Here is a 24,645-nt window from a genome sequence, read left to right as displayed (position 1 = left end):
CTCCTTTACCATACATTTTTTTAGTAGAATCACTCATTTGAAGTTTAATAATATCTCTGCCCCTGGTTGATTCGGAATCCTCAATACCTTGAATGTCAGCATTAGACTGGAGGTTCTTCTATCTTTGAATATCAATATCACTGTCACTGCAACTGCCAAGTTGATATAGTACAGTTGGATGCTCTTTATCCCAATAAGTGCTAAAAAGGTCATCCTCATCAATTTCCTCAAAATCTGTTGATGTTTTTGGTTCACCCAAATTTTGCCTCATTTTTCAAAACTTAGTTATCTTGGTTTGACACCACATTTCAGATATGCATGCCTCTTTAATTGCTTTCGGCATAGATTTCTTAGAAGGTTCAGATGCTTTCTCATAGAAATTTAAGTATGTTAGAGGCCCTGATTTGTGTGTCTTTGATATGTGCAATGTTGTAATTTGGGATGATAGTTGTTGCATTGAAATATTATTATCTACTGCATGTTTCTCCATCTCTTTCTTAACCTCATCCCACGAATCCTTGTTTTTTAACTTTTCTATCAATGGCATCTTTTAGTGTTGATATTTGCTCGCAGAGTTCCCATTGGCAATAAGTCTTGTTTTTAGTATGTTCAGTGGATCATAATTCCAGTGACTAACAAAATGAACACCAAAAAAAGTTACCAATTCATTTGCCACTTTGAAAGCCTTTCTCTCAAATGTGAGACCTCTAATTGCGAAAGACAAGGAAGGAAATATTGTTTTCTTTTGTTGTCCACTAAAAAGTTCATCTACGCTCTCCATCTGCCTTACATATTCCAGTGCAAAAACCCTTTTTGTAATATTCATTAGAAGTTTGCAGGGTTCAACCGCCGAACTGTAAAACCTTAAGACAATGTACTCTTCCATGAAGAACTAGTCAGCTAATTGAATCCAACTTCCTAGTTGAATGCAATTTTTACAAGACATAGGCAATCTAGGCATTGTAGTGCTTGTGATTTTTTGGTAAATAGGTTCCAAAAAGAAGTCTACAAAATGGTTGTAGTTTTTATTTTTAGCAGTCATCCTCATCTTATGTGTCCACTCATATACTGGACTTGGTGTCTCTAATTTCTTCTAGGTTTTCTCATCAAACTTATAGACCTCAATATCAAGCTTGTTGTTCTCTGTCTCAAATATTGGGCAATGTTTTGCTAAAAGAAGGTAGCACAAGTAAATTGTGAACCTAAATGTCTTCATCTTGCCTGTAGTTGTACTTTGTTTAATCATTAGTAATTGTTGTTGCATAGATTCAACAATGTACCAAACAAAATCATATCTTACTGCTTCATTGTCAACTGACTGACCTCGATAATGGATATTATAAATCATTTCAAGAACATGGGCCCCCACTTCCTTGTTATTGTCCAATCCTAGGCAAAATGATAACAAAGAAATAATATTATGAACCCATGGCACAAAAATATCATACTGAGAAGGAGGCTTATGGTCTTTGTCTAGTGTAACACTAGTAGTGGACTCTGAGGGTATTAAACCCTTAATATATGAATCTTGAAAACTTCTTTCCAGCTTGTCATAAGCCTGAGCTAGTTTATCCAAGTCAATGCGCTCCTTAGAGCTTTCTATTCTAAACCCTAACCCTAGGTCTAACAAAGTGAAAAATTCACTCTCAGTTATTGATAAAATTTCCTCCTGAGTGTTTTGGTTTACGATTGCCTTTCTATTTTCATCATAATTCTGAGCACATAGCATTACAATTTCAGGGCAAGGGAATACTTCGGGTACTACGAGGTTTGCTAATCCAGTAACCAGAGCAGCTAGTTTATTTGTATATGCACCAATACTATTGTTATATTTGTGATAAATTCTCCCCTTCTGGGGATCTTTCCACTTACTAAACAATGAATGTCTAATTGCCATGATTCTAGAATTTACATGGATAATAGGATAAAAAATATCATGACATTCATCGATGAAACCTAGGGTTTGTAGCACTTGTCTGAGTTCTATAATGGTGTTCTTTTCCTTTATGGGTGCACTCATTTGGGAGGTTTTTGACTTTGTTTTACCCATGCCTGGCTGCTACTGGTTATTAGACTTTAGGCCCTATTCAAAATAATTGTAAAGTGTAAACCTAAGACAATTAAAATCAAGATTTCTATTGCTGCAAATTGCCATGAATTTTTTTTGAAAAAAATTAAATACCTGGAATTGAGATTGGATAATTGGTGTTGTCGTCTGATACCCAAGTTTCACACTTTCAGTTTTCAGAAATCAGAACACAAAATGAAATTCTACCAGTCTTTGAAAATTTAAAATTTGAAAACCCTATGGCTATCGTATCAGGCTCTCGTCTTACAGTTCCAAAATTCTCAACTTCATACTCTAAAAAGGTAATACTTGAAGTTTAATAGTTAAAACGAAAGTAATAAATAATTAATGGTTTTAACTTTTATGTACAATGTACATCTAGCCGTAATAAATTGTCAAGACTCAGTATTAAATAATGTAGTGATGTACATAAGTTACACATGTCACGATTTCAGATGAATCTTGGTAGATGGGAAAGTATTCCCCAAATTGGCCCAAAATTCATCTCAGGTCGTCGATCTATAGACTATCAAATGGTTATTAAATTTATTATTATTATTATATTATATTATTTAATATTATTTATATTATATTATTTAATATAAATAATATTATATTATTTAATATTATTTATATTATATTATTTAATATAAATAATATTATATAAATAATAATAATAATGACCATCTCAATTTGATAGATTGACGGCTCGGGATGAATTTCAGGCCGATTTGGGGAATCTTTTCCCATCTACCCAGATTCATTCAGAATCGTGACACGTGTCATGATTTCGAATGAATCTGGGCAGATGGGAAAAGATTCCCCAAATCAGCCTGAAATTCATCTCGAGCCATCGATGACTTGATGGTCATTATTATTATTATTATTATATTATATAAATATTATATGGTTATAATTATATTATATTATATAGTTGTGATTATATCATATGGTTGTAATTATATTATAGTATAAATAATTATATCATATGTTTTATTATTTTTAATTAAATTATTAAATTATCATTGTTGTTAAATATTTTAATTTTTTTTAAATGTAAGTGCATTGGTTTATATTTTATATTTTAATAATGTATTTTTTTATAAATTATAATATATTTTTTGGCATTCAATTAAAAATAATATTACTTATATTATGTAATCATTTAAGATTTATTATTATTATAAAAATAATATTATTTTTATTTATAATTATTTATTATATAATAGAACATATAATATAATATAATATAATTATAGCCATATGATATAATCATAACCATATAATAAAATATAAATATAACCATGTAATATAATATAATATAATAATAATAATAAATTTAATAAAATATATAATGACCATCTCAATTTGATAGATCGACGGCCCGGGATGAATTTCGGGCCAATTTGGAGAATCTTTTCCCATTTGCGCAGATTCATCTGGAATCGTGATACGTGTCATGATTCCGGATGAATCTGCGTAGATGGAAAAATATTCTCCAAATCGGCCCAAAATCGGCCTAAAATTCATCTTGGGCCATTGATCTATTAGATTGAGATGGTCATTATTATTATTATATTATATAAATATTATATGGTTATAAATTATAATTATATTATATTATATTCTATGGTTATGATTATTATTATATCATATCGTTATGAATATAATTATATTATATTATATGGTTATGATTATATCATATGGTTGTAATTATATTATATTATATTATAGTATAAATAATTATATTAAATGTATATGATATGGTTATAATTACAATTTAAAAATATAATTGCAAATGCTCTATTTTTATTCATATTTATTATTTAGTTTCAAAATAAAAATATAATATAGTTATAATATCTATAAATTATTAAAATTTAACATATATTGAAAATTGTGATAATTGTTTATAAACTATTCTTCATCATTTAAAAGATTTCATAATGAAAAAAAAGTTAGGAATAGGTGACAAGATAGGTATGAAATAAAAATTTGACACATAAATTATCAAAATTATATTTAACTTTGTTAAGGTTATAATCTATTAATCTTTAGTTTTCCTTGAAGCTCCATTTGTTAGCTTTTAACCAATCAGATTAAAGGAAAATAGTTAATTATTAACAATTCACTATTTTTAACTAAGTCGTAGACTAACAGTAACATTTCAACAATGCATAATTTGAGAAACAAGATGCCAAAAACAAACTTACAAAGTCGTAAACTAAGAAGAAAAACAATCTGAGAATCCAAAAACTATTGTTTTCATTGATAATATTTTAGATTGTATAATGTACATAATACTGATTCATAGCTTACATATTCAAAATAGCTGATTAAATCACTAATCAACCTGGTTTTACTATTTTGTAATTTACAAAAAAGAGCAAGGCCCAATCCAAAAAAAAATATAGATATCTCGAAAACATTTTTTTGGCAAACTTTTGCTCTAATCAAAACATTTTTTTGCCCTAAAGGGCCAAGGGAACATGGAACATTGAACAGGGAACCAGGGAACTAGGGAGGTTGGAAGCATGAGCAGGCTGAGGGGTCAAGGGATTGAAGCCTTTAATCATAAAGGTCTTCAATTTCATCCACGAGGAATCTATTGGAGAAGATGATGTCACTAAACTCGTCCAGCCATGTGAAGTCTGTTTCACTGACATCATCGTCGAACAACAACAATTTTCGCAGAAAATCCCTTTTAAGCCGCGCCCACTTCTGATGGCAAGTCAGTTGCCATTCGTTCATGCCGAGCAAGAAAGAATGCTTATGTATAATGCACCCTATGCCTTCCTCCTAGCACTTGTCTACTACATCTGCAAAAGGGATGCCAATACCTGGCCTCGGTACCTGCTTGGCCAATATAATAATTTTGACATCATCTTCTAAAAATGTTTCCTTAAAAATATTACGTAGAAGCATCAGCATGTCTATTTGCTTGCCTCCAAGGTCGAGAAGAGATGCGAGGAAGCGGGAGGTAATATCCATGGACACACGGTACCTCTTATCATTTCTCAAGAATTCATGGCCAAGTACCATGCATATAGCATGGCGGATAGAAGGACTTCGGCCATCTACCTTGCAAACTATGGCAAGGACATCATCAGGAATTTTTCCCAGAAAGGGCTTTTGCAGAGCCATATTAGTGCATTTTAGGCGAATTGGCGTATCCATGACTATGATTCAAGAAACTGAAAACTTTGCAAAGTGCAACTACAAACCAAATTCAAATTGAAGAAATTAGAATATGAGAAATGATATTGAAAGAGGAATTGAAGAGCCTATTTAATGACAGACTGCAGTTGCATCTAATTCTTTGGCGTTCGCGATCTTCCATATCTTATTTTTTTGTATTCTTATTAATTTTCAAGTGTGTGAAACACCGAAATGTGCTGACATTAATGTCAGAGTCAATAGTGCCTAACAGGATTAATGATTTCTATGCAAACTTTTCCACATGTCTCCATTCTTGAAAATTACGTGTGACTCCAAGTCTTTTCAAGCGAGTGGCCCTGAGATGCATCTACTATTGTTGATCTCTAACTAATCAACGATCAATAAAACTATTGTATTTACTATTAACGTAAAAAAAGTGACAATAGTCAACTTGGTAATTGTGATACTGACTTAACAATGTTAGGACATTATTAATAACACACCTAAGATAGTACACAAGTTGAAACTTGAAAGTGACTACTCAGTAGTCAGTACAGTCACTAACCAATACATGTGCAAATTTTGCTTTCAGATTAAATAATTTTTCAGTTTACCACTGAAGATTAGCCAAGACCATTATTATTCATTTTCCTACAAAACAAGTAATTCGCCTCTGACATTATTAATTCATTTTTGGCAAGGGAAGAAATAGCCATCATTTATATATCCGTCAGTGAAAAAAAATATTGATTTGCCACATTTAAAATGATTTTTGCTAGGGAAAGAAAAAAATCGCCAACATATAATATTTTATTTCCCTATATGGAACAAAAAAATCCCCCTTGATATTAAAATTTTCCTGCCCCCAAGATGTTGGATTCACCAGCATTTTAGGCTCTTTTTTTTCGGGAGGGGTTTCTTAAAGTTATCCCTGGCTCTAAGAGCCTGGAAGAATTCTTTAAAAGCCTTATCACCAACCTCCAACCAATAGAGATGAGCTTTGATTTGGGCCCCTTGAGCAACATAATTATCTGCAACCTATTTGTAATGACAAAGCTTGGCAAGTTGAATTTGTAAATCAACATCAAAAGGGTTAAGGGTGAGAGCTCCAGAAGCTTTCTTGAGAGTCGTGGTAGTGGATTCATAAGACTATCGTCTGAAAACCACCAATTGTCGCCCATAAATGCATAGAAATCTAGAAGTTCTGGTAACATCATCATTCCACCACTAAATCCAACCTATTTGAGAATGCGAACGTGGCTCCAAATTCTAGACACATAGGATATGAGCAATAGTGGGAGCATGCGTCAACACTGACATATTGAGGAAAAACTACGTCCTAGCAACGCGGGATAACTTTGTGCCAAGAAATGGAAAAATAAATGGGATAGTGGTCTAATAAGATTACATCTGGAAAAGGAGTGACTAGTAAATCTCGATCCTTACCAGTTGGCTCCATTTGGAATCTTTAACCTATGGAGATGCTAAATTTTTTGGTAAAATTCTTACCAGCAACAAATGGTGCAATGTTTTTGGGTCTATACTTTTTAGTATCTTGCTTTAGATTATTTGAAATATAGGACTAATGATATATTTCAGGGAAAATTTAGGCACCTTATTGATTCTCTAGAGAGGCTCATATACTCTGATGTTGTATTGCAGGTAACTGTTGTCCTTAAGCTTAAAGAGTCCAAATTCCTATAGATTTTGTGAGAGGGCAACGACACTATGGAGAAATCAAAGATAGCTCATGCTATATCACTATGAAGGAGATTGATGAGTTCAACATCTTGCTTACCCAGCTTGTGGAGAAGCTCAAAAATGAAGGAAATTGGAGGCACCTGGATCTAGATAAAGAGGTTCCAAACAATCTGTTCATGCCCTCTTTAGTGCACTTTACTACATCCAATTCTAGCAACGAGAAATAAGTCCTCTTACTTTATATTTTGAGTATATAATGTTCGATATAAAACTCCTTATGGACAATGAGTAAGGCTAGTTCTTTGTATTAAGAGCGGGGGTTATTATTTTGGATTATTAATACTGGGTAGACAAATACATTGAACATTCTCGATGTTATCTTCTTAATATGCAATACAAAAAATAAATTTTTATTTTATTACATTGGAGGCGTTTCACATTCCCTTTCTGAAGTTTTCTGACCACAAAATCACATCAATAGTTCAAATTCGTCAATAAAGGGTGTAAGACGTTTGTAAACATCTCATCCTTACATCTTCTTTCTTTTTTCTTTTTTAATAAATATTATGAGTGGATAATATAGCTTAAAATATCATTGTGGGTCTTATCAATCTGTGCACTTCTTGGATAGACATATAGCCTTGTACCATCGCAAGATGTCAGTTTAATTATTTGCCATCGCACCTTCAACTTTTTCCTCCTCATTGTTATTTGTGTATACCTGCCTAGAAGTTTGTTTTGTGCATTTGTAAGGAACCGACATTGGTTGCAAGATTGGATAATGTTTTTTGAATATTGAACTTTTTTGGTTTACACATCATTTCCCTCACCATAAATATTAGTATGCTATTTAGCTTAAATAGTAAATAATATATATGAACTTCTCATATGACCATAACTAAACAACATTGAATATAAGTATTGATTGTTGGAAACTAAGGTTTTCATTGTATCAAAGAGATTAACCAACAATATTGTTAAAAAGTCCTATTGCACTTTAAGATATAATTACTAGCTATTAACTCCCTATAGACACATTTCATGAACCAGCTAAAATTATTAACAAAAGTTCCAACTCAAACAATGTTTTTTTTTTTTCATTTCTCATTGGTAAAATGCAAGTGCCTCCGAAAGCATACCTACATATTTAACGTACCCCTAAACCTGAAAGTTAATACTAGGAAAAGGAGTGGCCAAGATTTCCTCATCATTGTTTCGACTTTCTATATTTACGTGACAATTTAAATAAATAATAAAATATTAGAACACGGAGAGTGCCCTAGTTCTCAAATTGCCCCAAATGGCTGATCGGAGCAGTTTGAAAGATCGAGTTGCCATCGTGACTGGCGCGTCGCGTGGGATTGGCAGAGAAATCGCGCTTCACCTGGCTCGCAAGGGAGCAAAAGTGGTGATCAACTATGCTACAAATGCAGAGAAAGCAGAGGAAGTGGCCCTAAAAATTAATGAGGGCCATGATACAGGAAGAGCCGTGACCTGCAAGGCTGATGTTTCCAAGGCGATCGAAGTTACCAAACTCTTTGATGTGGCTGAGGAAACATTCGGCGCCGTGCACATTTTGGTTAACTGCGCGGCCATTCTCGACCCCAAATACCCTCCTCTGGCGGAAACCCCCGAAGAAGCGTGGGATTCGACCTTCAATGTCAACTGTAAAGGAGCCTTCCTTTGCTCAAGGGAAGCTGCCAATAGGCTGATCAAAGGCGGTGGTGGTCGCATAATCAATCTGAGCACTTCTGTGGTTGGGACACTGAGGGTTGGATATGGAGCATATGCGGCCAGTAAGGCTGCCGTTGAGACGATGACCAAAATATTGGCCAAGGAATTGAGGGGCACTAAGATTACTGCAAATTGTGTGGCTCCCGGGGCAGTGTCAACGGAAATGTTCTTTGCAGGAAAGAGCGACGATCTGGTTGAACGCATTGCTAAGGAGGTTCCCTTTGAGCGCCTGGGTCAGGTCAGTGACGTGGCACCCGTCGTTGCATTCCTGTCCAGTGACGAAGGAGAGTGGGTGAATGCTCAGGTTATTCGTGTCAATGGTGGCAGTCCATGATAAGGCATCAGGTAAGTTAAGTTGTTTTACTAAACCCTTGGTCAGATTATATTCCGAAATAGTCTGAAGCCATCCACTAGCGAGGTGCTTGATACTGATAGAGAAAAGAAAAAGAACATTGTCTATAGGCATTGGCTTAGCCATGAGTGGGATAAAGTCTGCTGATCTGGTGTGATAGCCAAAATCTTAATATATATATATTTTGAGATGTTCTAAATTAGATTATGAATTCATTGTTCGGCCATATGTAGGCGCTTTCTGCTTTGCAAATGATATCTGGCTTCAATTTGTTTATAAATTGCCTTCGAAGGCCTAAATATTGTTGGTTTTATACTTTCCCCTGTTTTTGGTGGTTGTTGTAAGCAAAAGTCCACGTTTAAAATGTATCACCCACTCCTTTATAGCGTGTATACAAGATGAACTAATTTTACTCAAAGCCCTTCAGATTATATTCTGAAATAGTCTTGAAGCCATCCACTAGCGAGGTGCCTAATACTGAGAGAAAATAAAGAGAACATTATTTTAAGGCATTGGCTTAGCCATGAGTTGCCTAAAGTCTGCTGATCCGGTGTGGTAACCAAAATCTTAATCAATATAAATTAGGCTATAAATTCATTGCTCGGCCATTGGCAGGCGCTTTCTGCATTGCATATGACATCTGGCTTCAAAAAATTTACAAATTGCCTTCTAAGGCCTACATAATGTTGGTTTTATACTTTCCCCTGTTGGTTTTATACTTGTTGTGTAAGCAAAAGTTCACGTGTAAAGTCTGTCACCCACTCTTTTGTAGCGTGACCCAGCATACAAGTTGAAGGTAATTGTTGTAAAGCATTGGTTTAGCTATGAGTAGGCCAAAGCCTGCTGATCTGATATGTGCCTAAACTCTAGTTTCAGATGTACTAAATTAGATTGTAAATTCATTGTTTTGTTATATGCGGGTTATTTTGCTTTGCAAATGAAATCGGGCTTCAAAATTTAGGTTTATTACTATTTATTTTTATGAATAGTCCTTCTCAGGGCTAAATATTTTTGGGTATTATGCTTTCCCCTGTTTTTAATGGTTCTTGTAAGTACAGTTCATGTTCAAAGCTCGTCACCCATTCTTTCAAAATTTAGGTTTATTACTGTTTTTTATAAATAGTCTTCAGCGCTAAATATTTTTGGGTATTATGCTTTCCCCCATTTTCAATGGTTCTTGTAAGCACAATTCATGTTCAAAGCTTGTCACCCATTCTTTCAAAATTTAGGTTTATTACTATTTTTTATAAATAGTCTTCAGCGCTAAATATTTTTGGGTATTATGCTTTCCCCTGTTTTCAATGGTTCTTGTAAGCACAGTTCATGTTCAAAGCTTGTCACCCATTCTTTCAAAATTTAGGTTTATTACTATTTTTTATAAATAGCTTTCAGCGCTAAATATTTTTGGGTATTATTCTTTTCCCTGTTTTCAATTGTTCTTGTAAACACAGTTCATGTTCAAAGCCTGTCACCCATTCTATTGTAGCATAACCCGGTATACAAATATAAATGTAATTGTTAATTTATTTAGCTATGACTTAGTGAGCTATCAATTTGATATATGACGTTTCATGTATTATATTATATAATTTGTTTGTAATTATATTTGTTTTGTTAGTATACTAATTTGCAGTTTGAATAATTTTTAGCCATTAGCGAGTATCTGACCGTTATTTATACGATTGAGATAATGCTTTTATAAGTTGGTATTGAATATTTGAAAACTAATTTGAATATGACAGTGTTGTTTGTTTATTTGCAGTGCATAGCAATGTATTTTTTCTATCATTTTATATTACATTAAATTTTATTTAATTATGATGATATTAGAATAAGAAAGATGAAAAGACGATAAATACAAAATAAATATTTTTGAGTGCAATTTAATTAGCAATAAAAAGAAGGGCCTTCTTGCAGTAGTTGTTTTAATTTTTTTATAATGATTAGTTTTATATATATATATTTTTGGTTGTGTTAGGGATATCCTTGCAATCTAGGTCAGCGTTCAACCTACAGTATTTTGGTTTCACTTACAATCAAATTGAGGTTCGAAGGGATGATCTGGGTTGAGACTATCTTCTCGGATGTACCAAGCCATTAGCAAGCCAGGTGCATTGAATTGATTCCGAACTTTAAAATCAAAATCAGGATCATCAAAGAGCGATCCGAAGATTTAAGCCAACTTCACTGTATTTTTATATTAATAAAACTACGATGTAATACAATATACATTTAAAACAAATGAAATGATATTTGCCGAGGCTCCATCAATACTGAAAACAATTAGGTTGGCTAGACAATGTGTCCTTAAAGCTTAAGAGTTCTTACAGTACCTGTGGTCACAAATTAGTCCATATATCGCACAGACAATCAAGGTAACCACCATTAGCATGGAGAAATATTATTTTAATGCCAAGACAAGTAGCTGCATTTGTGATTCTACCAAATATCAACTCAATTATATTAAAGTCATCTTTACTATCCTGCACTTTCTTATCTTGATGATATATCATGTAGTGTGATCCAAAACATTGATGATAAAAAAATACACACAATCGAATCCAAAAAACAACTTATTTTACAAATAGATTGTGGAAATCTACTATTGTTAACATATTAAAGTCCTCACATATGATCCAAGAGGTAGTGGGGAAAGACTCCTAGTTCAATGCCGAATAAGAGATCTTTCATTCGAGGCATCAGTATTATAACAATATAGAGAGTAGTTATTAATATCAAATAAGACTCATAAACAACAGGTAGTGGGGTCACATACATAAGCGAGTGTTTGACTGCCATCCAGGCAAAATAAAGTTCCAAGATCTCGACTGAATCACAAATCACTACGTGAAAATTTAAAATGACTTTTTGGCCAAACGAAACCTGCAATTTGTTTAACCTCAGAATTAAATAGAACTCATTAATAGAAAATAAATCTTTGTCAAAGATCTCACGAGTACTTCTTTCTGGAACCAGTCAGATCCCTAAATAGAATTCATTTAAGATGGGAGTCAAGATCAATGTCGTCAACATTCAGCTGTGATATTGAACATTTAAACCCAACAAGGGCCCTTATTTGGCACAAGCTTGCCCTCCTTTGTTTCATGATCTAGAGTAGGGGAATAACATGAAACAGGGGAAGAAAGTGGCCTAGGATTTGGCTGTGATGTAATAATGCAAGGCCTTCCATTTGGGCTGTCTCTTTGTGATAGGTTTGCGAACATTTAGCTGCTCACTATAATCAAGCTATCCGACATTTTGTGGTAGAGGAACTCTCAGAAGATTACTTGGGCTAAGGCTTGGGATGTCGGATAACTAGGGGATAATCTCAGATTCTTTGGTATTTAGCAGATTGTAGTGCATAATGTGTTGGGTGAAGATTTGGGTTCCTAGAACTTTGCATCTTTGCACGAGTCAAGTTGGACAGATAACCTTTCTTAGGGCGAGCTTGAAAGAAATGCTCTTGTTCAACATGAATCCCTTGTTCCAAATTGAGGGACATAGAGAGAGTGCCTACACTTGCCAATCTATGAGATCGCAGAATTGATAAGATATGATCAGTATCTTTAAAGATCGTGATCGTAGCCTTTATAGCAGTTAAACTAGGGCTGACTTGACTGAATTTAAAAGAATCGCAATTGAATAAATGGCCGAAAACTAGTTTTCTTTTTCCAAAATTTCGGTATGGTATGTTGGTTATAATAGTCTCGGAGTTCTCTTTCGGTGCATGGTTGTTTCATAGAAGTCTAGAGTTCAGTTTTTTTTTCCAGATTAATTATTACTGTCCACGTCTCTTCTACAAACATAATCTGATCTCCATGTTTTGAAACAACAAAGATGTCATGTTTACAAGAGTCTGCAGGATGTGAAAGCATAGACATACACGTGTACTTTTTATTGTCAGTTTTCTTCTTACAGATTGTCATAGCTGAGCAAAATGATTTAAATATTGTGAAAGAATGGTTTTGAAATCTTAAATGCTACACCTGTATTCCGTATTCAAATGCTGTATGAAAAATATAATAATTCAGTCTATTTCACATACTAAAATGAGAAAATTTGATAGCTTTAATAATTTCTTACTCCTTTACTTTCACAGACATTGGATAAGAGAGAAATCATCTCTAACCATAATTTTTGTGTGCTGAAAATGATTAATTTTTGCATCAAATTTAGAACCATTGGAAACATGATAATTTCTCTTTCCTCATATATTTTTATTACTATGTCTGTCAATTTCATAACTCATCTTTTAGATTTTAGAATAGTTAATTCTGTAACTTGTACTAATATATCTTATTATAATATCCATTTTTTTCTCTGAATTGTTTACATACATAAGTTACCTTAACAAAATTGGAACAATTATTTGTTATTTCAAAATATTAAATAAAAATATAAACTCAAAAAATCAATGGCAAAGGTTACTCATACTAAAATGATAAAATAAAACGTCATACTAATATTATCAATTTCAAATATTGCTCATTACTTAAATAGAATTTGGATTTGACATGTTTATTTTGTTATTCAAAATTTTACTAAACAAAATTCTCTTTACTAATCTATGCAATTTCATACAATGATATATTCATAAAATACTCTATTGGTTTATCCTTTGAACCTCTTATAGGTACAAGTGCTAGTTATTATATATTAAGCTTGAGTAGACTCAAATTTAAGACCTTCTAGATAAAAAGACTCACAATTTACTACTGTATTGTAGATTCTTATCAATCTTCTAAGAATACTGAAGAAATATAATTACTATTTTATTCTAATAAACTTGAGTTACAATATTATAGATAGTTCTTGCTATCAGAGAGAATTGAGATTTACTCCATTGGAATCTTTTCGATTCACCTACCAACTCCTTAAACATAACTTCATTCGAAACTTGCCTTCTCCCCTCTTCTTGAGATTCATAATAATGTTCCTTAAATGAATGCTAAAGGTCTGTGCAGGCAAGTGGCTTTTTGCACCCAAGATACTTGTGCCTATCAATTGGAACTTAATGATGAACAAGCACGAATTGTTAGGAGCAGAAAATTAAACAATATTTCTTTGCAAAATTTGATTGTATAGCTAGTCGTACAAAGTGGTCTGGATATTGGTCTCACTTACATCTTCAAGCTCAACAATGCTTTGTGTATATTTCATTCGCTTATGTTAGATTCGGTATAAACAAAGTTATGCCCAACACAAGTAGCTTCTTGGATTAGAAGGTTTGGTGGTATTCTAGTCTTGATAATTGATTGAACAAAACTCCCTCACACCCAAGACGTGGCCAACAAGAAGTGTTTTGAGGTAGAAAGCCACAATGTTTAAACTAGTATTGAATGCCAACAATATCTAAGAGTAAAAATTGAGAATGATGTATTTTATAATAAATTACACATATATAGTTGTGACAAGAATATTTGCACAATACTATAATGAATTCCATCATTGTTAGGGTCTCAGTTGCCCTTGCGCTCATTTGTGGTACACAAAGTGCCTCCCTTTGTTCATTAAAGTGGATACTATTGGTTCTTGCTATATTATCATGGAATGCTTAGAACACCTAAGCACATGTTTGTAGTGGTTAACTGTGCCAAATCCATGGAAACATTCATTTTTTATTGCACTGAAAATTGTCATAGTGCTTCCTTGCTCTTTCCCATGCTTAATTTTAAGAAGAATATGTAAAACACCTAAAAGAAAGTATTTCATTGTGCATCCTATGTTAGCAAGAAAAGTAAAAAATAAAGTTTGATTATGTATAGGTAGGTTGGAAAGTTTTGTAGTTGTATTTTATATTTTATATTTTATATTGTCTTTTAATACTAATGTTTGAACTCTTTCAAAACTCCTAATTTCTTTTAATCTAAAATAAATAAAATAAAATTGTGACACTTAAAAGATCTATTATATTTTTGTTTGTTCTACATAATCAATAGAAATCTATATGCCTTGTGTAGTTCATGTTTAATTTCAAGAAGTATTTAGTGTTGTAGGTGTTTAATCACAACAAATATACATGCTTACAATAACCACAACCACAAGCATACCATGAGAATGCCCATATTACAAATTTCTTACTACAACATGTTACATCCTTATTATTAGTACAAATATAACTAAATTACTTTTTTATAATAAAATCTCTAAACATTGATATGCACAAGTAGAAATTTGCTTCCAAAGAAGTGGATATGACACTTATCTTTATAAATCTCAATAGAAAAGAGGAAATTTATCCTTAATACATTTCCTACTCCAAGTGAGCTCTTTATAAATGTAACATATTCTTTACATTACTATATAGAATTTTTATTAAAACAAATAAATATCATGGACAAGTCTTTATGTTGTTACTTAGTTTATTTTTATTAATAGTATCTATTTAACTTTTTGTGGATCAATTTTTGGAGCTAGTGGCCTCATGGATGGTAACACAACCTTCTAAATATTATTTTTACATTTAAATTCTAGTCACATTTCTTGTAAATAAAAATTGTAGGCAAATAAAAGGAGATGAAAAAAATAGTGAAAACTTGTTCAACTTGTCTCAATAAGACTTAATTCTAGCTACCCTTTTAACTTACAACTTGTTTCCCTTATTACTTGTATTCAATTTGTAAACAATAGTTGCTCTACTAAGGTGGGAATTGAGGAAACATAATTACAAAATAATAAGTACACCAAGATTAATTAATTAGAATAGAATACTAGAATTATTTAGTTAAAATTGATTTTGAACTATCCAAGTCAAGGACTTTTTTTATCTATCCCAATTGAATCATAAATAATACGAGATGGCAAAATTTAATATTCTATAACTTTAACTCATAAGAATTTAAGAATTATGTAAGTTATATTGGTGTGAGAAGGAAAATTTAGATGGGTGAATGCAATCATATAGTGAAAATTGAAGAGTATACAAGGTATTATGTAGTCTTGAGTCATAAATAATTCTTTAACTTATTTTTTTTCAAGTTTTCTTTATGATTCTAGGCATTTTATTTTAATTGTAATCTCATGCTCTTATTTTAGAACAATTGTTTGTAAAGAGCTATGTTTAGTTATTATCTTGTCTATTATTCTATTGTATTGTTGATGTATAGATTAAAATATGACTATTGTAATGGGATCTTGAACATGTTCATGGAACCAAATTCATTTTTTGTAACCTCTAGCGCATTCCTTTGAAAAAAATAGACCTCTACTAAATACTACAAGCTAGCATATTTGAAATTAATACCTAATTTGCTAGAAATCTAACTTGTATATTTCTCCCAGTTTGCAATTGGCACCACCTTACTACATAAGAGGTACCGTTCAAAGAGAGGGTAGCTGCTTTGGTGAAAAACAAATACATAGAACAGAATTGATTGAAGATCAAAAGTCAAAGACGGGTGTTAATTTTGACACATTGATTGTGAGCAATACTATATGAGCTTGATATAGTTTTTCATCAATGTATACATAATATGATAGTCTACACCACCTTGTTTCTCATGTTTCTATAAGAAAAACCTTTTGTAATGTACTATTATGAGTTTTCAATTTTTTTGATTGTTTTATGATTAGATCATTTTTTAATGACATCTTTTTTTTATACCAATTGATATCAAATATTTGTTTTAGCTCAATAAAGTTTGAGTTGTGATTATATAATTGAATGCTTGTGCAATATCAGATTGTAGGTTATCTATAAGAGAATTGGTTTACAAAAGAAGAGGTGACATGATTTAAGGCTAGATTTGAAAATTAAGACATCTTCTATTTTGTTAAAGCAATAACATGACTCCACAAAAATCTAAAAAGAAATAATCAAAGGCATGTTTTTTTGTAGATTGTTGAAGCTTGTCACAATGAATAATAAGGTTAGGCGAATGTTTTGAATGCTGAAACCTTGTTCTTGAGGAGTTAAGATGTAAAATTGTAGTTGAGAGCTATTGTTTTAGATTAAGGTAAAAGCAAGTTTTGAAGGGGTCCCGAAACCCTTTACAACAAATAGAAAGATAAACCATTAAGCACACCTAGGTTTTAAGAGAACCTGAAATCAACAAAACAACTAAACTAGGTTTTACAAGGACCTGAGACCAACAGATGTGACTAGAAAAATCAACCATAAGAACACTAGAATTTGGGAAGTCAATAGACTGGAACAAAGCAACCTGACAAACCTCCCAAACCAGTTTCCAGCAAACTAGAAACTCGGCCAGTTCACCATCACTAAAAAACTAGTCAGCATAAGGGAACATAAGATTTTCTTTTTGATTTGAAGTTGTCTTTACGTTATCAAAGGATCATATCTAAAGGGGGAGCAAAAGACTTAGTGTTCTTCCTTTTAACTGTAATCCAACCATCCTCAAACTTCGCAACCTTAGCAACCCAATCCTCAGAAGATAAAGACCCCAGGAATCCAGGGGACATAGAAGCCGCATCAAACTCCCTAAGAGAATCAGACTCCTTAGGAGGATCAGCCAAAGCAGGGGAAGAGACCAAAGCATCCTCCTCAACCATCGGCGCGGAAAGAATGCAATCCACAGCCACAACATTCGTAGGAGCATCTAGGGAATTCACCAAAGCATCCACCTCAACCACCGGCTTAGAATGGACGCTAGCCTTAGCCTCAAAATCTAGAGGAGCAGACTAGGATTGTTTCACCGTTTAGTGCTCAGAGGAGGCCCCAGATCACCAAGAAGGTGGTTGTCTAGACTTGGATTTCCTAGTAGCACAACGGGCAACAATTTGCCCCGTCAAGTGGCAGTTCCTGCAACGAAAAGGGATACCCTTGAAATCCAACATTTGTGTCCAAGAGCTCCTCGGGGAATCCAAGCAAATCGCCTCAGGAAGGCCCTTAGAAACATCCAAGTCTACAAGAAAGCGCGCACAGGTCGAATGGAGAATATTTGAAGTGTCAGCAGCCACATATAAGAAATCACCAATAGCATTACCAATAGTTTCAAAAATCAAATCCTGCCAAAGATGAATTGGAAGATTAGGAAGCCAGACTCAGATAGGGAACTTATTAAAAGATTCGAAGAGTGGATCAAAATCCACGTGCCATGGTTTGGCCATAAGTGGAAATCTGCCTTGTCAAGAAAAATTATTGTGACACAAAATAATCATCTTGTCATCAGAACTTTGATACTTAGCTATAAAAAAACCTTTTGCACACGGGAAGATGTGGACATTATTTTCTATAAGTGTCATCCAGTTCTTGGAGATCCAGACATGTAGATCAGCAAGAGAGGGCCAATAACCTTGGAATCGAAAAATGGCAGCAAGAGAGGAAAGCTCTTCTGCTGTATGAAATTTTTTTTCAACAGATTCAGGATCAAGAGAAACCTTGATGAGATTTAAAGCTCTTACAGGCGACACAAGAGGGGGCCCAGATGAAGCCGCATGAGGGAGAGCGCCATGTAAGCCAGCATGAGGGAGAGCACCATGTAAGCCGGCTTCAAAGGTAGCCACGTCTGCAAAAGTCCTTCCTCCCGAACAAGGAGGAGACCCAAGAGTCGAGCGAGGGGCAGAAGAAGCCCTAACCCCACCCACAGAAGAGGCCAAACGAAGCCCATCATCATTGGTAATAACAACACCTCCATCTGTGCAACCAGCAGGAGGGCTAAACACAGAAGGAGGGATGCCATGAGCAGAAGGGCCAAGTTTTTGAACAGGAGCAGGAGCAGAAGAACTAGGTTTACAAACAGGAATAGAAGTCGTTTCAAGCCTTGAAAGAGCCCCATCCCCAACTGCAGACCGTCCTCCAAAATCAGCTCCACCACCCAAACGACTAGCGGGAGCAGAGACCTCAACGTAACCAAACGCTGAAGAAGCAGAAGCACCAAGAGCAGGAGAACCAGATATTCGAGCAGGAGATCCAGGTTTTCGAGCGGGAACATGAGCGGGAGACATTTTTTATATGTTTTCTTCTTATGTTGACAGTTGAGAGCTATTGTTTCTCATAATGAGGGAGGGTAAATACAACTCTCCTAGCCATTTTAGGGTGTAAAACTCAAAGCACAATATGATGATTAATTGGTTGACATGATAGAAGTATATAATTAAGGTAGATTAGTGATGAATGGTCATAGCTAAAGATGCTAATGATAATGATATCCTAGGTTAGCACTAAGATGCTAAATATGCTTTAAGTTATTTTGGTGAATCAAGTCACGAGGGAACATTTGTAACGACATTGGTGAGAGCATAAAGTGAATTGAAAATTTCTCTCGTGTTATTCATGGCGTTTGATTCAACAAGATCTATTGAGTCAGATAATTGGTTTAGAGAAGTATTTTTTGCATTTGAAATGTTTAAAGGTACTAAGAGTGTCAAGTATGTTGCCACTAAGTTGTATGGGTAAGCAAAGACAAGATATGCCTATCAATAATTCATTTTATGGAAGTTACATACCAATTAGAGATGAGGGTAGAAAAGTATTTTAAGGAGAAGGTGCAAGGAATAGGTAAGAGAGGAAATGACAAGTTGATGGTAAGTTGGTGTATGTGCAAGGAGAGATCCCCTTATTTAGTAGTGACTCACAAGACTCCGAGGAAAAACAACATTTTGAAAAGAAGTTAAAGGCATAGAAGATTGAGGGGAGGATGAGTAAAACCTATTTCAAACATGTAGAAGTAAGTTGTAGAGCATTTGAATGGCTACGTGCAACATATGAATAGGTTATGCTAAGAAAAGAGTGGCTCAAGGTGATAGGGATTTCAATAGAGGATTATAGAGTGTGTAGAAGGTTAGAGAGTTTAATGTTGCACAATGATTTTCTCAAGCTTGCAATGGAGGAAAACCAACCACGTTTGAAGAACATTATTTTTTCCCAATAAATATAAATATAGAGGAAAATATTGTGAGGGAATCATACATGGAGGAAACATAGATAATACAATGTCCATATGAATGGTAAAGAACTTGAGACTTAAATGATATTGCATCTAAACCCTTATTTGTGTTTAATAGTTCTAAAAGGGAGAACATATGACAAAGAATAATGCTTGGCTACACTCTGCATTAGAGGAATTCATATGAAGTTCAGTGTGATATGATTCCTATCAATGCTTATCATGAGTACTTGGGTAGACCATGACAATATGATGCATGTGGTATGTTGATGTAGAGTGGCCCAAAGGAAACAAAGACTTTCCAAAATCCTTATCAACCACCTTACTAAATTCTCCCTTGCCAAATTGTTCTCTTCCTTGGAAGTAACCTTATACCCTATCTCCAAGAGCCACTTGCAGGCTCGAAGACTCATATAAGTCACACCTATCAACTCCCCATTCAACTTATTCACTTCCTAGATTATTGATCATCCTTCCTTCCATAACTCTTCCAAATATGCATTTGCCTACTATACTCCTCAATTCCTAACTAGGATATGTTCCTCCACCCCTTTAAGCGAATGAGTTTGACTCTCCTTACAATATATTTTGGCATAGAGAAAACGACTTGATCCATTTCCCTAGCCCAAAGACCCTACCAAATTAGGTGTACTTAGACTAGTTAGGACTAATTCCCAATTATGTCTCCATCTCTAGTTTTAGCCCTACAACTTTGAATTCTTTCAAAAAAAGTCGTAGAATAAATTGTAGTTTGGGATATCCTATTAGACCATTGGCAATATATGACAAGATGAGTTCTTGATCACTCTAACCAAGCACTTGTTTGAGATTGTCCACTTAGGCCTAATAGTCATAAACCATGCCTAATTTCCAAAGCAACCCCTCACAAATGAGTTGTTCCAACTTTTCCAATCACTTGAACACTTTTGCCCTTAGTCCAAACTACCAAATTCACCATCAAACTCTAACTAAGCCAATCTCCAACATCAATATAACCCTCACAACTCAATTAGATTAACCAATCATAATGAGAAGCTTGGTCAGGCCTTTGCCATTCTCTGAACTCAGTTCACATCTTGGTCCAAAACCATTTGAATTCAACGGTACACCCCGAGGCCTCACTTCCCACCAAGGTAGGTAATTTTCCTATGGTGGAAAGTGACAGTATTCTTGTTCCTTTTCCAAACCCTAGGTATTTGAATGTTTCACAATTTATTACAAGAAAATACATATGACTTGTGATAGAAAGATCTTTGCTTCAAACCACTTGGAGATGAAATTTAAGACATTCCTCTATTTGCATATGTATGACCTTCACCCTTAAGAATTCATACAATACAAGAAAAACAATGCAAAAACTTAGAAATTACAAAACTTTATTATTTTTCAACTTGTCAATTCAACAACCCTTGACTTTGATCACGTAAGATATAATAGTAACCCTTGACTTTGATCATATAAGACATAATAGTTTCTAACTGTTATTGGAATTGGGTTAATTGTTGGCACCAACAATGTAAAGCTTGGACTTTTTGTTGTCAATGTTGTCATTTAAAATATTGAAAACTTTTGGCATTAGTTGCAATATGTTTTAGAACACAAATTTCATCTAATGACTAAAACTTGGTCAAGAGCATCATATTGACATTATGGTATGGTTCCCTAGAGCTCTGATGACATGTTGACCATGATGGCTTATAAAAAATGCTTTTTAGGTCAATGGTCTTACAAATGGGAACAACCGATTCCCAAATCCCCCCAAATGGTCCTTCTAGGACCTTATTTCATCAAATTTTGATTCAATGAACCTTCAAGAGGTTTTGACATACCAGGGGTGCCCTTGCACCATAAGCATAATAGGAGGAAGTCTTTCATTATCACTATGGATTGGAAGAAGTTTGAGTAGCAATTGTTGAAGGCTTTGGAATAAGTTGTTTTGAAATTTAATGCTCATGATTTGCTCAAATTTTCAAGGAGATTGGAAACTTGCATGAATGCTTTATAGTGGTAGCTAGGCATATGCTAGTGGAGGAAGATCATTTACGAAACTCCAAGGAGCAAAAAATGAAGCTGTTCAAGAAAGAATTTGTAGACACCATGGAGTTGAAAATAAGAATCACTGATAGTGCATAATATTTCACATTATATAAATTATTCTAGGATCTACTTCTCTTAACAAGAGATTGCATTGGATGGGTCTTGCTATTTTCTGAGTGTTTAATTGAGTAGACAAGAAAAACGTTGACTAGAGTTTTTTTGAGTGGTTAATTTCTTCAAGAATCTTTTGGATCCTTAATCAAGAGTTACCTTTGCAAATCATAGAGAACATGAGCTTATTGATTCCATTCCTCCACTCATGACACCACAAGATAATGCAACTCTACTGGCTCCATTTACTCTTCAAGAAGTTCACAAGGTAGTATTTTTGTTACCTTCGAACAAAGTCCGAAGTCTTGATGGATTTACTACTTTATGTTTTCAAAAATGTTGGGATATTATTGGTCAGGATCTACTATTAGCAATGGAAGAATCACAAAGAAATTTAGTCACGCTCATAAATTCCAGTAACTACAAACATTTCTATTATACCTAAAACTAGTGATCCATAAACTTTTGTTGATTTTAAGACTATCTCCCTTTGCAATGCCACATATAAAATTTTCACCAAAGCCATTAATATGTGTCTTCAACCTATACTCTCGAGAATAATTTCTTTGGAGCAAGGTGGTTTTGTCCCAGGGAAGGAAACTATGGAATGTTCTCTGGTAGCACATGAAGCACTACATTCAATCAAAGAGAACCAAACTCCAATATTTATAATCAAATTGGAAGTGATGAAAGCATATGACAGATTCGTTTGGTCTTTTCTAATCAAAGTCCTTAAGGCCTCGTTTGTTTGCTAGAATTAACCTGGAATAGGGAAACGAGAATAGGAAAATTGGAATAAATCTATTCCAATTTTGGCCCAAAATGAGAATAAATCGAATTCCAAAAAAAAATTAGAATTCGATTTATTCTCATTTTGGGCCAAAATTGGAATAGATTTATTCCAATTTTCCTATTCTCGTTTCCCTATTCCAGGTTAATTCCAGCAAACAAACGGGGCCTAATAGATTTAGATTTGTATAAAAATGGTGTTAATAGATTTATGTGTCCATATCGAGAGCTTTCTTCTTAGTTGTTATTAATGGTTTTCCTGTTGTCTCTTTTAGATCTTCACATGGTGGCATTCAATGGGATCCCTATCACTATCTCTCTTTATCTTAATGGTGGAAGCATATAACATAAATATCACACCCTGTAATAATTAAGGCCTTTGGGTAGGCACTAAGATTGGAGGAACCTTAATTTTAATTACATATTCTCTATTTGTGGATGAAACTTTTTTTGTTTGGGGCAACAAATGTGTAGGAGGTTAGACAGATTAAGCTTGTTCTTTATTTATACACAAAGTGCTCGAGTCAGAAAATTAACATTGTAAAGTCAAAGATATACATTTTCAAAACTAATGTTGTGATTTCTAAGAGAAAATGCAAAATTTTGAGTTTCTCCCAAGATTTCCTTCCTTCAATATATTTAGGCATTCCTTTTTTGATAGGTGCACATAAATCTCATTATTGGGGGTCTATTATAGATAGACTCTAACACCGGGTTGCAGCTTGGAAAGTGAGGTGGCTAACCCTATCAAGAAAAATTCTTCTTATCACGACTATGCATTCATCAATCCCCAACTACTAATTCTCTATTCTTCAAGCTCCAAGAAAGATTATTAAAAAAATAGAGAAGATTATATGAGAATTATTGTAGACAAACAATATGTTAGGTGAAGCTAAGATTCCTCTCATTTCACTCAATGACATGACTTTTCAAAAGGGGATTGGTGGTATGGGTTTACATGAATTAGTAAAGAGGAATAAGACATTTGGTGGGAAGCTAGTGTGGTAGATGTATAATAAACCTAATAGTAAATGATGTCAAATTATGCAAGAAAATTATCTAGATGCCTCTAATCCTACATGGATTTGTACTACCATGGACCCCCAAAGTGATCGATTGTATAGAATTTCAGGACGTCATCAAGAGATGTAATTACCAAATACTTAGAATGGAATGTGCATAATGGAGAAAGTGTTCTTTTCTAGGATGATTCATGGAATGGTCACATACCTCTTATTCAATCTTTTCCATTAGCAATCAATATACAATTTTTCATTGATTGTTGGGGTAAATACCTAGTTGATTATATCAGTTACATGGATATAATAACTAACAAGGTTCAGTGGAAGGATTGTAGTGAACTTCAAATCTTAGAAGAATAAAATACATCTTTTTGACAATGAATGGTTGCAAGAGAGGTATTCATTTCAAACCAACAGGATAGAGTATTGTGGGCACCATCTAATGATGGAATGCATTTGATTAAACAAGGATATCATGTGATCAAGGCTTTATCTAATTATAGGCCCAAGTGAAGGGCATTTTCATTTTGTTGGGAACCATCGATTTTCCTAAAGTTGGATATTTTTCATGGCTATCTTTAAGACAAAGAACACTGACAAGTAATAAAATTTCAAATCTAAGTATTGCACAACCCTTTGAATGTGTATTGTGTAATGCAACAAGTGAAACAATAGACCATATCTTTCTTTGTTGTGAGTTTGCACATAAGGTGGGAAAGTGTATTATGCAAAATATTTCAATACTAATGCCTCTTCAAGGATTATTATGCTTGTCTATGGCGATGTTCTCCAACATCAATAGTATAGGCCATTTAGTGGGAGAGA

The 24,645-nt window shown here is 33.8% G+C and overlaps 1 pseudogene across 2 annotated transcripts; it reads left to right on the top strand.

Annotated features, from left to right (window-relative positions):
• The first annotated feature begins 8,170 nt into the window (after positions 1–8,170).
• LOC149569829 (short-chain type dehydrogenase/reductase pseudogene) lies at positions 8,171–16,585 on the top strand (annotated as a pseudogene). Of its 2 annotated transcripts, none has more exons than XR_016362812.1 (2): positions 8,171–9,007; positions 16,296–16,585. The product of XR_016362812.1 is annotated as a short-chain type dehydrogenase/reductase pseudogene, transcript variant X1 (transcript). The 2 variants fall into 2 exon arrangements; XR_016362813.1 differs by lacking the exon at positions 16,296–16,585 and adding an exon at positions 10,993–11,285.
• The last annotated feature ends 8,060 nt before the right edge of the window (positions 16,586–24,645 follow it).

The sequence above is a fragment of the Cupressus sempervirens genome, chromosome 3 (assembly GCF_028749045.1).
Source record: "Cupressus sempervirens isolate cs-2001-9-10 chromosome 3, ASM2874904v1, whole genome shotgun sequence".
Classification (NCBI taxonomy): domain Eukaryota; kingdom Viridiplantae; phylum Streptophyta; class Pinopsida; order Cupressales; family Cupressaceae; genus Cupressus; species Cupressus sempervirens.
The sequence above is the reverse complement of the archived record's forward strand: the minus strand, read 5'-3'. Positions and strand labels throughout refer to the sequence as shown.